The sequence below is a fragment of the Hypanus sabinus genome, chromosome 1 (assembly GCF_030144855.1).
Source record: "Hypanus sabinus isolate sHypSab1 chromosome 1, sHypSab1.hap1, whole genome shotgun sequence".
Lineage (NCBI taxonomy): Eukaryota > Metazoa > Chordata > Chondrichthyes > Myliobatiformes > Dasyatidae > Hypanus > Hypanus sabinus.
In genome coordinates this window covers 209,360,378-209,369,172 of record NC_082706.1, presented here as the reverse complement: position 1 = coordinate 209,369,172, position 8,795 = coordinate 209,360,378, and the positions used below count along the sequence as shown (strand labels likewise).

General features: G+C 45.2%; 1 long non-coding RNA gene across 1 annotated transcript in view; it reads left to right on the top strand.

Annotated features, from left to right (window-relative positions):
- The first annotated feature begins 909 nt into the window (after nt 1-909).
- LOC132402256 (uncharacterized) overlaps nt 910-8,795 on the top strand; it is a 37,313-nt gene continuing 29,427 nt past the window's right edge. The window contains exons 1-2 of the long non-coding RNA XR_009514861.1: nt 910-1,078; nt 1,983-2,166. This is a non-coding gene — a long non-coding RNA (uncharacterized LOC132402256). The remainder of the gene's footprint in view (nt 1,079-1,982; nt 2,167-8,795) is intronic.

The window sequence follows — 8,795 nt, the reverse complement described above, 5'->3', positions numbered from 1 at the left end:
TTGCTGACGATCAACACTGGCGCACCTCGGGTGTGTGCTCAGCCCCCACTGCTGTACTCTTCTGTATACACATCACTGTGTGGCTAGGTGTAGCTCAAATACCATCTATAAATTTGCTGACAATGCATACATTGTTGGTAGAATCTCAGGTAGTGACGAGAGGGCGTATAGGAGTGAGATATGCCAACTAGTGGAGTGGTGATACAGCAACAACCTGGCACGCAACCTCAGTAAGATGAAAGAGCTGATTGTGGACTTCAGGAAGGGTAAGATGAAGGAACACATACCAATCTTCATAGAGGGATCAGAAGTGGAGAGAGTGAGCAATTTCAAGTTCCTGAGTGTCAAGATCTCTGAGGATCTAAACTGGTCCCAACATATTGATGCAGTTATAAAGAAGGCAAGACAGCAGCTATACTTTATTAGGAGTTTGAAGAGATTTGGTATGTCAACAAATACACTCAAAAACTTCTATAGATGTACCCTGGAGAGCTATCTGAAAGGCTGCATCACTTTCTGGTATGGAGGTGGGGGGTGGGGTGGGGTTACTGCACAGGACAGAAAGAAGCTGCAGAAGGTTGTAAATCTAGTCAGCTCCATCTTGGGCACTAGCCTACAAAGTACCCAGGGAGTGGTGTCTCAGAAAGGCAGTGTCTATTATTAAGGACCTCCAGCACCCAGGGCTTGCCCTTTTCTCACTGTCACCATCAGGAAGGAGGTACAGAAGCCTGAAGGCACACACTCAGCAATTCAGGAACAGCTTCTTCCCCTCTGCCATCTGATTCCTAAATGGACACTAGCTCACTTTTTAAAAATATATATTGCACAACTTTTAATCTATTGAATATACATGTACTGTATAAAGTATACGGAATAAGATTTATTTATTTATTATTATTACTACTTTTTTTCTATATTATGTATTGCCTTGAATTGCTGTGACTAAGTTAACAAATTTCATGTCACATGCAGTGATAATAAACCTGATTCTGATTCTGAGAAAGAGGCTTTCGTCACAGAAGAGAGTGCTGTTCCAGTGACATAAAGGGTGCCCGCCTGAACAGATCCCAAGCCCAAGGTGTCTACCAGCTGGCCATTAACTTATGTACTTCCAACTTAACTATGGCCTTTTCTATAACTGGTTTCATTCAGTAGAAGAGTTACAATGGAAAAATATGCTCTTTTTTTGAACATCAATTTCTGTAACTTCCGGTAATTTCTCCCCCCCTCTCTTTCACTTTTTCCATTACCCATTCTGACTCCCTTCTCACCCCTTCTCCTCCTCAGCTGCCCATCACCTCCCTCTGGTTCCCTTCCTTCTTCAGCCCTTTACCTTTTTCACCTATCGCCTTCCAGCTTCACACTACCACCTCCCTCTCTACCCACCCACCTTCTCCCTCGTCTGGTCTCACTTATGAGCTGACAGCTTCTTACTTCATTCTCTCTCACCCACCCTGTTTGAGGTACTTGGAGACTAATGATAAAATAAGTAAAAGTCAGCATGGTTTCTGGCAAGGGCAATCTTACCTGACAAATCTGTTAGAATTCTTCAAGGAAGTAACAAGCAGGGTGGACAAAGGAGAGGTAGAGGGTGTCATTTATTTGGAATTTCAGAAGGCGTTTGATAAAGTGCCACACATGAGGCTGCTTAACAAGATAAAATCTTACGGCATTACAGGGAAGATTCTGGCATGGATAGAGGAATGGCTGACAGGCCTGCGAATAAAGGGGGCCTTTTCTGGTTGGCTGCCACTGACTAGTGGTGTTCCTCAGGGGTCAGTGTTGGGACCACTACTTTTCACATTGTTTGTCAATGAATTGATGGCTTTGCGACAAAGTTTAAGGGGGTTGAGTAGGACCCAGGATCAGCCATGATGGAATGGCAGAGCAGACTAGATGGGCTGAATGGTCTAATTCTGCTCCTATGCCTTATGGTCTTATATATGTCACTGTTTACAAAACTGAGGTTCATTTTCTTGCAGGCATTCACTGTAAATACAAAGAAGCACAATAGAATCAACAATGACCTACATACAAACCAAGATGGACAAACAACGCACACAAAATGCTGGCGGAACGCTGCAGGCCAGGCAGCATCTATAGGGAGAAGTGCTGTCGACGTTTCGGGCTGAGACCCTTCGTCAGGACTAACTGAAAGGAAAGATAGTAAGAGATTTGAAAGTAGGAGGAGGAGGGGAAAATGCGAAATGATAGAAGACCGGAGGGGGTGGGGTGAAGCTGAGAGCCAGAAAGGTGATTGGCAAAAGGGATACAGAGCTAGAGAAGGGAAAGGATCATGGGACTGGAGGGCTAGGGAGAAAGGAAGGGGGAGGGGAGCACCAGAGGGAGATGGAGAATAGGCAGAGTGGTGGGCAGAGAGAGAAAGAAAAAAGGGAGGGGAGAAAAAGCAAAACAAAAACTAAATATATCAGGGATGGGGTAAGAAGGGGAGGAGGGGCATTAACGGAAGTTAGAGAAGTCAATGTTCATGCCAGCAGGTTGGAGGCTACCCAGCCGTTATATAAGATGTTGTTCCTCCAACCTGAGTGTGTTTTCATCTTGACAGTAGAGGAGGCCATGGATAGACATATCAGAGTGGGAATGGGACGTGGAATTAAAATGTGTGGCCACTGGGACAAACAACGAATATGCAGAAAAGATAAACAGTGTAAATAGAAAATCAAAACACAAATAATGAAGTAATAAATAATATTGAGAACAATTCATTGTCCATTCTGAAATCTGATGGTGGAGGAGGAAAAGCTTTTCCTGAAGCGTTGTGTGTGTGTCTTCAAGCTCCTATACCTCCTTGATAGTAGCAATGAGAAGAGGGCATGTCCTGGGTAATATGAGTCTTTAATGATGGATGCTGCTTTTTTGAGGCATTACCTTTTGAGGGTGTCCTCAATGCTGGGGAGGCTAGTGCCCATGATGGAGCTGGCTGAATTTACAACTTCCTGCAGCTTTTTCTGATGCTATGTAGTGCCCCCCCCATCCATACCAGACGGTGTCGCAACCAGTTTGAATGCTCTCTATGAGACATTTGTAGAAATTTGCGAGAGTCTTTGGTGACACACCAAGTCGAGTGTTGATAGTCAACGAGGAGATGTTATTTCCAATCTGCACTGGCTGTGGTCTCCCGATGAAATGCCCTCAGGAATGGGCAATAATGCTGTCTTCCCAACAACACATGCATTTCTTGAGCAGATAAAAAGAAAAACATTGAAGGCACTATCCTGCTGTATTGGCGGAGGGAAGATAATTTATCCCTGACTTTAAAAAAGTGAAATAAACATTTTGACAGTATCGGTTATAGTGGTGGCTCTCAGGTTCCCCCTTAGCCACCGATGACTAAGATATCTTGGAAACAACACTGTGGGCAAATGTTTATGCAAAGTAAGAGTTACTGTTAACCATTACCATTTGTATCACATACAATTTTATCAACTAATGGTGAAAAACAGCATATCAAAAACTAACAGGTTTAAATGTATAGTGTTTTCTTTAAACTTCATTTTGCTTGAATCAAACCTTTCAGATTTAGATTTATTTGTGACATGTACACAGAAAATACAGAAAAATGCATTGTCAGGTGAGGTGGTGAAGACTGTAGCTGTTAAAGTTAATTTAAAATTCACCTTGACATCGAAAATGTTTATGAAGTTGATTGTTTAACTTTATTTTTTTATTTTAGTGAAGTTGATAAGTCCTTCAGAATCAGGTTTATTATTACTGACATATATCATGAAATTTACACAATAAGTCATAAGAGTAGTATTAGGCCATTCAGCCCATTGAATCTGCCATTCCATCACAGCTGATTTATTATCTCACTCAACCCTATTCTGCTGCCTTCTCCCTGTATCCTTTGATGCCCTGACTAATCAAGAACCTATTAACCTCACTTTAAATATACCCAATGACTTTTTGTTTTGCTGCAGCAGTGCAGTGCAATACATAACATATACAATAATCACAATAATAAATACTTATTTGTTATTATTATTAATACTAAAAACAAAAATACTGAGGTCATGTTTATGGACCTTTGAGAAATCCGATGCTGGAGGGGAGGAAGCAGTCCTAAAATGTTATGTATGTTTCTTCAGGCTCCTGGACCTCCTCTTTGATGCTAGTAATGAGAAGAGGGCATGTCTTGGGTGATGTGGGTCTTTAATGATGGTTGACGCCTTTTTGAGGCACAACCTTTTGAACATGTTCTTGATGCTGGGGAGGATAGTTCCCATGATGGAGATGGTTGAGTTTACAATGCTCTGCAGCTTTTTCCGATCCCGTGCAGTGTCCTCCCCACCCTGCCCCCACTCCCCGACTTATCAGACAATCAGTTAGAATGCTCTCCACAGTACATCCATAGAAATTTGCTTGTGGACATCTTTGGTGACATACCACATCTGAAACCCCTAATAAAGTGTAACCGATGGTGTGCCTCATGAGCGAATGGGCAGACTTTTATTCTTAGTTGATTCTGTCTTTTTTTCAGAAACAACTTGAGTTAAACCTTGCTGATAAATTGCTAGGCAAGGTTCTTGATCAGTCCTCTGTCTAATGCGGCCTTTTTTTTAGCTGGGAGTGTTTTACAACCAGACGCTAATGACTGGAAAGATCAGCAATGGTAACTACTCCCGTCTAATCTCGTCAAGCCTCTAAGATGTGTGAACATATTTAGAATCATCTGGGATGCTGGAAAACATCCAAATTTCTGTTCTAAATTCTGGTTTGTCATGGATACTTTTCTGGGTTCAGGGCCTCAGCTGTTTCTGTAAATGGTCTGATTACCTTCTCTTTATAGACTTTATGTCACACAACTCTATATATACTCGCATGATACTGTCACCGAGGATGCAACAATAGTTTTCCCATGAGACCTCAACTGGATATTCATGCCTTTCACGCATGTCCAGCTTCAACCCTTCCATAAGTAGACGGAACCAGCACACAGCATACTGAAAACCTATACAGTATCTTGAAAAAGTATTCATCCCCACAACCATAGAACATTACAGCACAGAAACCATTTTCACATTTTACTGTATCATCTTCAAAGTTTCAAATATATTGAAGTAGGATTTTTGAGATAATCTGCAAAGTATTGTGCATCATGTCCAGTCAAAAGAAATTATGTCTTCAGTACAACACTGTGGGGTGAAAGGTCTGTTGCTATGCTGTATTATTCTATGTTTAAAAATTTCAAAACCTGTTAACAATTTACAAACAATTAAAAACCAAAATTGTGAGGTTGAAAAAGTAAACACGAGGAAATCTTCAGATGCTGGAAATTCAAACAACAACACACACAAAATGCTGCTGGAACACAGCAGGCCAGGCAGCATCTATACTGAGAAGCGCTGTCGACGTTTCGAGCCGAGACCCTTCGTCAGGACTAACCGATTAAGAGTAAGAGATTTGAAAGTAGTGGGGGGAGGGGGAAATGCAAAATGATAGGAGAAGACCGGAGGGGGTGGGATGAAGCTAAGAGCTGGAAAGATGATTGGCGAAAGTGATACAGAGCTGGAGAAGTGAAAGGACCACGGGACAGGAGGCCTCAGGAGAAAGAAAGGAGGGGGGGAGAAGCACCAGAGGGAGATGGAGAACAGGCAAACAACTAAATATGTCAGGGATGGGGTAAGGGGAGGAGGGGCATTAACGGAGTTAGAGAAGTCAATGTTCATGCCATCAGGTTGGAGGCTTCCCAGCCGGTATATAAGGTGTTGTTCCTCCAACCTGAGTTTGGATTCATTTGGACAATAGAGGAGGCCGTGGATAGACATATCAGAATGGGAATGGGACGTGGAATTAAAATGTGTGGCCACTGGGAGATCCTGCTTTTTCTGGCGGACTGAGCATAGGTGTTCAGTGAAACGGTCTCCCGGTCTGCGTCGGGTCTCGGCCCAAAATGTTGACAGTGCTTCTCCTATAGATGCTGCCTGGCCTGCTGTGTTCCACCAGCATTTTGTGTGTGTTGTAGGTTGAAAAAGTATTCGATCCCCTCTGTAATTTTCCTCAGGTGCAATACTGTATACTACTTTACCAACTCACAATTTTGTTGATGTAGAAAATTGAAGGATCATCTGAATCTCTCTGCAAGGTCCAACAGTATGGTGTACCTTCAACAGACCAAACCAAAATGGAGACAGAGGAGCATCCAAGGGAAATGATAAGAGAGAAGCTCAAAGCTGCGGAAGGGTAACGAGCAGTTCAAAGGCACTGAATGTACTTCGGAGCTCAGTGCATTGCATTGCAAAAAAGTGGGAAAAATATGAAACCACAGCAACACCACCTAGGACTTAGTCACTGGAGAAGATAACACTTGTAAGAGGATAATGCAACACCAACAATCACTGTGAGTGAGCTGCAGAAGTTAGTGGCTGCTACTGGAGATGAAGTTAAATTTGAATCACTGAAGGAAGCTTGACAGTTGTGACAGAGTGATGCACCATCAATAACTCACACTGAGACGTAAGGCGAGATATCGGCTTTTATTGACTGGAAGAAGGAACCAGGAGTGAGTGTCTATCATACAATGTCCTGGAGACTGAGGCCGAGCGTCAGGCCTCAGATCTCCTTTATACAGGGGCCTGTGGGAGGAGCCACAGGAGCAGTCAGCAGGGGGCGTGTCCTGACAGGCACATAGTTCACCACATTCACCCCCCCTTTGTTTGAAAGAGTCCTCATGTGGCGAAGTTTCTTACAAGTCAAGTCTATCAGGTGGTCGAATCTGTCGCTGCGATCTACGTAGCACCGGCTGTGACCGCGTAGATGCCGGCAACATTGGTGATTGCACAGGGGACGGAGGTTGCGCTTGTTCTTGCCCACTAGGCGCCGGTGATCCCTCATGCATGTGCGAGGCGCCTGGTATAAATGTGTACGAAACGCCCGGTATACAAGTGTCGTGAGGAGTCTGTGTAGGGCCTGGTGAGCACGGTGTCACCTCTGGTGCAGGGTTCATAGTTACCGGAGAGCCTTCAGGGTAGTGGTCTGCTGCACCTGCGGGTGCCAGGTCGCGGATGGAGACCGTGTCCTCCCGCCCATCAGGTAAGACCACGTAAGCATACTGGGGGTTCGCATGTAGAAGGTGAACCCTCTCTACCAGCGGGGAGTATTTATTGCTCCTCACATGTTTCCGGAGCAGCACTGGCCCCGGGGACGTCAGCCAAACTGGTAGGGTGGTCCCAGTGACAGACTTCCTGGGAAAAGAGAATAGGCGTTCGTGAGGGGTGGCATTGGTGGACGTACATAACAGAGAGCGGATAGAGTGCAGTGCCTCAGGGAGGACCTCCTGCCATCGAGAGACCGGCAACCCTTTTGACTTAAGGGCTAAAAGTGTGGCCTTCCACACTGTGGCATTCTCCCGCTCCACCTGGCCATTACCCTGGGGATTATAACTCGTGGTCCGACTGGTAGCAATGCCCCTAGCTAGCAAGTACTGGCGCAGCTCCTCACTCATAAAGGAGGACCCTCTATCACTGTGGATATAGCAGGGATACCCGAACAGAGTGAAGAGCTGGCGCAGGGCTTTTATGACGGACGTGGCAGTGGTGTCGGGGCAGGGGATGGCAAAGGGGAACCGTGAGTACTCGTCGATAACACTGAGAAAATAGACATTGAGGTCAGTGGAGGGAAGGGGGCCCTTAAAGTCAACACTCAGTCGTTCAAAAGGGCGGGTGGCCTTGACAAGTTGTGCCGTGTCAGGACGGTAGAAGTGCGGTTTGCACTCAGCGCAAATTTGGCAGTCCCTGGTCATCGTCCTGATGTCCTCCAGGCAGGTTCCGAGCTTTCACAAAATGGTAAAATCGGGTGACCCCCGGATGGCAAAGTTGTGCATGAAGGGTGTACAGCTGGTCGAGCTGTGTGCTAGCACATGTTCCCCGGGATAGGGCATCAGGGGGCTCATTGAGTCTGCCAGGCCGGTACAGGATATCATAGGTGTAGGTGGAGAGTTCTATCCTCCACCGCAAAATCTTATCATTTTTGATTTTGCCCCGCTGTTGGTTGCTGAACAGGAACGCAACCGAGCGCTGGTCGGTCAGCACGGTGAACCTTTTGCCAGCAAGATAGTGCCTCCAGGGTCCAAATCCAACCGGTCCGGACGCAAAACGGGTTCCATGTTTTAAAACTTCCAGTCAATAAAATTGATGCACCATCAATAACTCACACTGAGACGTAAGGCGAGATATCGGCTTTTATTGACTGGAAGAAGGAACCAGGAGTGAGTGTCTATCATACAATGTCCTGGAGACTGAGGCCGAGCGTCAGGCCTCAGATCTCCTTTATACAGGGGCCTGTGGGAGGAGCCACAGGAGCAGTCAGCAGGGGGCGTGTCCCGACAGGCACATAGTTCACCACACAGAGCTTGAATGCTTTCACCTCATATAAAGTAACATCAAGCAACCTAGGGCTTTGCTTCCATATGAGCTCAATAGAATGTCTCAATGGACGTCTATGCTCACTTTGACGTCAAAACATGGAGGAACCATCAGAACTTGCACAGCCCCTAATGGTCCCTTGATTTCAGTCTTTGAGGCCAACGTGAGAGCATTGTTCAGGAGGATGAACCCACAGAAAGCAATCGGCCCAGTTGGGGTACCTCGCTAAGTACTAATGACCTGTGTTAATCAAATTTAAAATCTTTAACCTCGTTCTTTGGCAGTCTGAGATACTGACCTGCTTCAAGCAGGCTTGAATTATACAGTACCCTAGTAGAACCTGCCTCAATGGCTATCGTCGAATAGCACTTAAATTCACAGTGTTGAAGTGTTTTAAGAGATTGGTGATGA